Here is an 8,512-nt window from a genome sequence, read left to right on the forward strand (position 1 = left end):
AGGACCATTACTTTCTGACGAAGAAATCGATCGAATAGTTCGTAGAAACCAAAGAGAAATAAGGTGAAGCTTAAGATACACAGATAACGAGAAAGAAGACGATACTCAACCTCCAACCGAAGAGATGGCTAAAAACCAAGGCAATCAACTACCTCCTGTAATTGCGGTTAATCAAAATCCTGCTCCATGCGCTATGTATGATTATGTTAAACCTTCTTTATCAGGAACTGAATCTAGCATAGTTAAACCTGCTGTAGCTACAAATACTTTTGAATTAAAACCTAACACTATTTAGATGATACAACAATTTGTTCAGTTTGATGGTTTGCAAGAGGAAGATCCCAACGCTCATTTAGCAAACTTTCTGGAATTTTGCGATACATTTAAAATCAATGGCATTTCTGATGATGCCATTCTTATTCGGTTATTCCTTTTTTCATTGAGGAACAAAGCTAAACAGTGGTTGAACTCATTACCACGAGGGTCAATTACTACTTGGGAACAAATGACCGAAAAATTTTTACTAAAATATTTTTCGCCGGCTAAAATGGCTAAATTACATAATGATATCTCTTCTTTTGTGCAGATGGACTTAGAAACACTTTACGATGCATGAGAGAGATACAAAGATCTATTGCGAAGGTTCCCTCACCATGGGTTACCTCTATGGCTGAAGTTCAAACATTCTACAATGGTATGAATCCCTCGACAAGACAGATGATTGATGCAGCTGCTGGAGGAACCATCAACAACAAAACACTTGAAGAGGCTTATGAATTCATTGAAGAAATGTCACTGAATAACTATCAGTGGCAAGTCATGAGGACTAAGCCAACAAAAACAACCGGCGTTTATAACGTCGTCTCAGTTACTATGCTGTCAAATCAGGTAGAACTTCTCAATAAAAAGATTGATGCTTTACTTGGTTTTAGGCAGGTATATCCAGTAATGAGGTGTGGCTCAAGTGGAGGAGGTGTGCATACAGAATATCAATCCTTCAATCCTACAACCGAAGAGGAACAAGTTAATTATATGGGTAACAATAGCTTTAGATCTCAAAATAAGTCATACAGTAATACTTATAATGCAGGTTGGAGGAACCACCCAAATTTCTCCTGGGGTGGTCAAGGGAATCAAAAGCCACAAAATCCTCAGGGTTTTCAACAGCCACCTTATCAACAAGAGAAGAAACCAAACCTTGAAGAGATACTCTCTAAATTCATCTCAGTGTCAGAAACTCATTTCCGAAATACCGAGACAGCACTTAAAAATCAACAAGCATCGATCCAAGGGCTCGAAACTCAAATAGGCCAGCTATCCAAACTAATCTCCGAACGACCACAAGGTAGCTTACCAAGTAATACTGAACCTAACCCAAGGGAACACCTCAATGCAATTAGTACTCAAGATAAGGAAGGATTCATTGCGCCTGAGCCAAAATTGATGCAAGAAACTGTGGTGAGCAAAGGTAAAAGTGAGATAAGTCATAACAAAACGGTGAATGAAGAATATAGACCTCTTGTCCCATGCCCTAACGCGACAAGGAAAGACCGCTCAGACAAACAATTCGGTAAATTTCTCAAACTTTTGAAAAAATTACATATTAACTTACCGTTTATTGAAGCTCTGTCGCAGATGCCAAATGTAATGAAATTTTTAAATGAGCTTTTGATAAATAAGCGAAAGTTGGACGAAGCGTCGCATATGGAGCTAAACGCAGCCTGCTCAGCTATTCTACAGAATAAGCTACCCCACAAATTGAAAGATCCAGGGAGTTTTGCAATTCCTTACTTAATTGGTAGTTTAGATATAAATCATGCATTAGCTGATTTAGGGGCTAGTATTAACGTCATGCCTTACAGAATGTTTAAGCAACTAGGTCTTGGGAAACCTAAACAAACTAGGATGAGTATTCAATTGGCAGATAAAACTATAAGATTTCCTAGGGGTATTATTGAAGATGTACTAGTAAAAGTAGATAAGTTCATATTTCCCGTTGAATTTATTGTTCTAGACATAGAAGAGGATAATAACACCCCTTTGATTTTAGGAGGCCCTTTTTAGCAACTGCTAAAACAATTATTGATGTTTGATCGCGTGATTCGTAACAAGTAATAAATATTTATAATAAAGATCAAACCTAGACTAACTATTATCATGATGAAAAGGAAAGCGCACCTATCGAACAATAATATAGTAATGGCAAGACCGGGATATAGTACCCAAGGGAACCAAAAGTACTAGTAATAACTATCTTTTTATTATCTAGCCTAAGTTTGTTTTAATTAACTAATTATTTAAACTAAGAACGCACAGAGAAAAGATTTGGGGAATTGCTTTTGGGAAAATCGATTGACTTGAGATAATCCCTAAGGAAAAATCCACCTAGACTTTACTTGTTATTCTGGCTCTGAATCGGACGATCTTCATTCAACTTGTACCGTAGAGATCCCTAAGTTATGTTATTATCCCTATTCAAGACTAATAATGTCTAATCCCTAGATTAAATAACCGAGACATTTCTCTTATTAACACTTTAGGGTTGCATTAACTCGATCTATGGATCCCCTTATTAGGTTTCACCCTAATCCAGCAAAATCTTGTCACCTTATTTCTAGGCGCTCAATAAACTCCGCTTAATTATGGCAAATGTACTCTTAGATAGGTTCTATTCATCCTCTGAATTAGAGCGTGTCTTGAATCAGTATCCTGGGATATTAAAACAAGAATTAAGAACACATAATTAAGAACAAGTTAAATATTTATCATACGATTCAGAAAATAATAACAAGATTCGTCTTAGGTTTCATTCCCCTTAGGTATTTAGGGGATTTAGTTCATAACTAAAAAAGAAAACATCTCAGAAGAATAAAGAATACAAAACATAAAGAAAACCCAAAACTCCTGAAGGGGAATTGAGGAGAGATCTTCAGTCTTGATGATGAATCCGGCTTCTGAGATGGATCAATCGGCTTCCTTAGGGTAATTCCTTACCCCTATTCTCTGTCTCCCCTTTTCTCCTCCTCTAGTGCGTATTTATAGGCTTTGGAATGCCTAAAAACCCTCCAAAGTGTCCTTTTTTCAAATTGGACTGAACTTGGGCTCAGCAGGGACACGCCCGTGTGACACGGCCGTGTGACGTGATTGCCAGGCCATGTTCGATCCGTTAAATTGCACACGATCGTGTGGGTCAATGGCTAGGCCATGTGAATCGTGAAAGCCTTGGTTGACACCCTTGAAAGACACAGGCGTGTGAGCTACCCGTATGGCAAGGCTTAAGCCGTGTCATCTTCTCGATTTGGTCCTTTTTGTCCCTTTTTGGCTCATTTTTGGCTCCTTTTGACTCTTGGTGCTCTCCTGAGTACAAAACATGAAATTAAAGCATTAGGAGCATCGAATTCACCAATTCTAATGAGAAATCATCTATAAAATGCATTAAACATGGGGTAAAAAGATGTATAATTTACGGTTTATCAAATACCCCCACACTTAAGCATTTGCTTGTCCTCAAGCAAAATTTTCAACTCATAATCAAAATAAATCCTTTTCAACTTATAATTTCTATCAATAATATCTCAAATTAATCCATAGGTAATCATATATTGAGAATTTAACTAAAAGAACATAAAAGTTTCAATCATTCCAAGTTGAGCATTTTATCCCTAAAATATAAGTGTCTAACTAGAGTAATTACCTTTAATTCAGAATATCACAGAGTTTTACATCCTCACTAAAGATTCACTCAAATCACTCGAGGTGTTTTAAGGACAATAAAGGAAGCACTCAATAGTCAATAATGGAAAGTCATTACCATAGGCTTGTGTGAAAATCAAATCTCCACCACTTTAATTTTAAGATGATACATCAATCAAAAGGTCTTTAGAGGGTTGTAATGAGGCTTGGTTAGGGGGTGTGGTCACAAGCTGAAAGAAATGGTTAGAATCGAGATTGAATTGAAAAGTTGCCTAACTAGAAAAAGAGTTAATCTTCACTTGCGTACAACAAAGCTTCTCTCGAAATATGAAATTATAGATATGCATACATAGTTGTGTTTTTTTTAAGAACAAGTTAAATAATATAGACTAAATATCAAGAACGAAACATAGCTAGGCAATCTATTCAACTCAAATCTCGACAAAAATAGGGATTAATTTAGGGGATTTCAACAATAATGGGTTAAAGGTTAATATTAAGGGTAATACAAGAATTGGTTTGTTGGGCTCAAGGGGGTTTACTAGGGGTTAATCGTGGAGGTAGGCTTTTCATGGCATGAGTGGGTTAATCCTAAGTGCCTTAATCATTTTGATATATCAAATCAAATGGTGTGGTCTCGACATGCATAATCAAGCAAGTTCTAGAATAACAGTTCAATACTGACGCACTCAAAGCAATAATAAAATAGAGCATGAAAGGATGAATAGATGCTCAAAAATCTCACAAAAAATTATGGCTTTTTGATGTTTAGACTTGTGAATTCTAATTCAAAGTAATACCTAGACTTGGGGAAACAACCTATAATTTAATTTCTTAAAAATCAACTTATCATGCTTGATTCTCTAATGTCTTAAAGTTTAAATAATCAATGCATAAATCCCTATGTTTTAATTCAAAATATATCAATCAAAATCATAAATCAATTAAAATTTATCCTAAATATGATATGCGAGTTTTTCATGAGAACAAGGTGATTATTCAGGGATCTTTTTCTAATAGTGAAATAAATACCCCCCACACTTAAGATGTACATTGCCCTCAATGTACAATGATAGATGTTAGAGAATAAAAATAAGATAGGGAGAGAAGTGAAACTTCCTCTATGATGAATTCCTCGAACTTAGAGTTTTGGAGAGTAATAGGTTTGAGAGTGGAGAGTGGAGGAGGATACTCTGACAGTCGTAGAGGTTCATTAGGGCATAAGTCTTGCGCCAAAAGAATATTATATCTAGTGGTAGCTATGGTCGTGGTCGAACAGGACTTGACAGTAGTGGAGAACCTTCCCCGGTGGAGTTGTAGTTCCTATGTGATGATGAGCTGAGGAGTTCTATATAACTATGATAAAATTAGGAACTTTTTAGGAGATATTAGGAAGTATAAGGATTCAAAAAGAAATAACCGAAATAAAGAATAAAAATAAAATTCTAAAATCTAATAAAAATAATGAAATAGTTTCAATAATAAGTAAAAGCAGAAAATAATAAATAAATATTTCTAAACATCTTCATCTTTGGATGGTTCACGGTATGGATGGCGATGAGATGGGAAGGTGCTGACAACTCTGCTGTAGAGTAGTATTAATGTTGTCAAATTGTTGAAAACACTGAAGCTCGAATCGGATGAGGTGCTCAGAGATGTTAGCATATGAAGCTGCCACATGAACTGGACAAGAGGGTAGTGGTAGCTGAGAATAAGGATCAGGGAGTAGAGAAGGGGAGATTTCATCTAGGGCTTTTGAAAGGAATAAGAAAATGAATAGTGATTTGCTTATATAGGGGAGGGCCACACGGCCTAGGGCCACGCCCGTGTACTTATGAGGGTGAGCCCGTGTGTTTCGAATTTTGGAATTTTAGGTCGTGATGGCTATTCTCCCACGCCCGTGTGTCTTAGGCGTGTGTGGTACACGGCCATATCGCACGGCAGTACCTAGTGTTGTTCGCTTCTCCCATGCCCGTGCTTTATGGTAGCACGCCCGTGTATTATTGTACACAACTGAATGGCACGGGCGCGTCGCACGCCCGTGTTTAAGAAACAAAATCAAGCCTTGTCCCTAGCACGCTCGTGGTTTTCTATCCCCACGCCCGTGTTTTTCCTATCAAGTTCACTCACGGCCATGTCGCACGACCGTAGGGATTTATCGCACCCCGTGTTTTGGGGAAATCATGTCCTGCTTCAACACGACCGTATCGCACGGCCGTGTCTCTTCCCCTGTTTGGCTACAGCTTTAGGCACTTCCATGTGCCTGGTCGTGTATGCTGAAAAACTTTTCAATTCAAAGACTAAGTTAATTGATTCGAGGTGTAAGAAGTTAAAAATAAAGAAATCAAAATATGTTAGTGCTCGGGTTGCCTCCCGAGAAGAGCTTATTTATAGTCTAAGCTCGACTTACCTCTTTGTTGATTTATCATGGTGGTTTGAGGAGTTCATACTCCTCGTTCCTGCTGTCAATCTTAAAATAAGGTTTTAATCGGGTGTTGTTTACCTTAAAAGTACCGAACTTGGGATGACTTACCTCAATAATACCGAATGGGAAAATATTGAGTATCGTAAGAGGGATTTCCTCATTTGGTGTGGTAGTGACAATGTGGGGATCTGCGGTATCCAGTAAGATTTTATTGCCAACCTAAAGTTTATTAGGAGAGGTATCGGGCTTGTTTTGGCGTAGTTTTGGTTTATCACGTGTTCTCGGTTTGTGTGCTCGCCATTTATCTAGCTCATCTATTTGAAGCCTTAGTTCCTCATGGGTGTCTTTGTTCTCTACATGATAATAGTGCACTATCTCCATTGTCTTGGTTCGAGGAGGTTCCTACAAGGATGATTGAGTATTAATTTTTTCCTCGACAGGTTTTATAACGTTTTCTTGAGTTTTAGAGGTTTTGACTGAGTTGCGTGCTTGAAGTGTTACAGCGTCGACATCTGCACGAAGTGTTAGCTCTCTTGTGCCTACATTAATAATGGTTCTGGCAGTTGCTAAAAAGGGTCGTCCTAAAATTAAAGGTACCTCGTTGTCCTCATCCATATCTAAGATGACAAAGTCTACTGGGTATATAAATTTATCAATTTTAACGAGAACATCTTCAATAATACCCTTAGGAAATCTAACTATTTTGTCAGCCAATTGTATGCTCATCCTAGTCTGTTTGGGTTTACCGAGACCTAGTCGTTTAAACATTTTATATGGCATAACATTTCTACTTGCCCCTAGATCAGCTAAAGCATTATTCACAGATAAACTACCAATTAAGCAAGGAATTGTAAAACTCCCTGGATCTTTCAATTTGTTAGGTAGCTTATTCTTTAGAATAGCTGAGCAGACTGCATTGAGTTCCACATGCGATGTAGCATCTAATTTTCTTTTATTGGCCAGAAGTTCCTTTAAGAATTTTGCTGGGTTAGGCATCTGTGAAAGAACTTCAATAAAGGGCAAGTTAATATGTAATTTCTTTAAGAGTTTGACAAACTTACCGAATTGTTCTTCTATTCTGTCTTTCGTCGTCGCTTTAGGATATGTCACACGAGGTTCATGATTCGTACTTACCTGTTTGTGATCATTATTGTTTACCTCTTCTCGTCCTTTGTTCATCGTGTTGTTTTGTTGTATTTCTGGCTCGGGTGCAATGAGTCCGTCCTTATTTTGAGTTCTAATTGCATTGAGGTATTCCTTCGAATTAGGTTCAGTATTACTTGGTAGGCTACCTTGTGGTAGTTCAGAGATTAGTTTGGACAGCTGGCCTATTTGAGTTTCGAGTCCTTGGATCGATGCTTGTTGATTCTTAAGTGCTGTCTCAGTATTTTGGAAATGGGTTTTTGACACCGAGATGAATTTAGAAAGCATCTCTTCAAGGTTTGGTTTCTTCTCTTGTTGATTTGGTGGCTGTTGAAAACACTAAGGATTTTGTGGCTTTTGATTCCCTTGACCACCCCAGGAGAAATTTGGGTGGTTCCTCCAACCTGCATTATAGGTATTACTATATGGGTTATTTTGAGATTGGAAGTTATTGTTACCCATATAGTTGACTTGTTCTTCTTCAGTTGTAGGATTGAAGGATTGGTATTCTGTATGCACACCTCCACCACTTGAGTCACACCTCATTACTGGATGTACCTACGTAGAACCAAGTAAGCCGTCAATCTTTTTATTGAAAAGTTCTACCTGATTAGAGAGCATGGTGACTGAATCGATGTTATAAACGCCGGTTGTTTTTGTTAGCTTAGTCCTCATAACTTGCCACTGATAGTTATTTAGTGACATCTCCTCTATAAATTCATAGGCATCTTCCGGTGTTTTATTGTTGATGGTTCCACCAGTAGCTGCGTCAACCATTTGCCGAGTCGAGGGATTCAGGCCATTGTGGAATGTTTGTACTTGAAGCCAAAGTGGTAACCCATGGTGAGGGCACCTTCTTAGTAAGTTCTTATATCTCTCCCATGCATCGTAAAGTGTTTCTAAATCCATCTGCACAAAAGAAGAGCTATCATTATGTAATTTAGCCCTTTTAGCCGGCGGAAAATATTTTAGTAAAAATTTCTTGGTCATTTGTTCCCAAGTAGTGATAGACCCTCGTGGTAACGAGTTCAACCACTGTTTAGCTTTGTTTCTCAGTGAAAAGGGAAATAACTGAAGACGAATGGCATCATCAGAAACGCCATTGATTTTCAATGTATCGCAAAATTCTAGGAAATTTGCTAAGTGAGCGTTTGGATCTTCATCCTGCAAACCATCAAACTGCTGTATCATCTGAATAGTGTTAGGTTTTAATTCAAAAGTATTTGCAGCTACAGCAGGTCTAACTATGCT

At 37.8% G+C, this 8,512-nt stretch overlaps 2 non-coding genes across 2 annotated transcripts; one reads left to right on the plus strand and one right to left on the minus strand.

Moving 5' to 3' along the window:
* Positions 1-554: 554 nt before the first annotated feature.
* LOC128294555 (small nucleolar RNA R71) lies at positions 555-660 on the minus strand. Its single transcript, XR_008284865.1, has one exon. It is a non-coding gene; the product is annotated as a small nucleolar RNA R71 (small nucleolar RNA).
* Positions 661-8,096: 7,436 nt separating this feature from the next.
* On the plus strand, positions 8,097-8,202 carry LOC128294450 (small nucleolar RNA R71). Its single transcript, XR_008284760.1, has one exon. It is a non-coding gene; the product is annotated as a small nucleolar RNA R71 (small nucleolar RNA).
* Positions 8,203-8,512: the final 310 nt, after the last annotated feature.

Source organism: Gossypium arboreum, chromosome 6 (genome assembly GCF_025698485.1).
Source record: "Gossypium arboreum isolate Shixiya-1 chromosome 6, ASM2569848v2, whole genome shotgun sequence".
NCBI classification, from domain to species: domain Eukaryota; kingdom Viridiplantae; phylum Streptophyta; class Magnoliopsida; order Malvales; family Malvaceae; genus Gossypium; species Gossypium arboreum.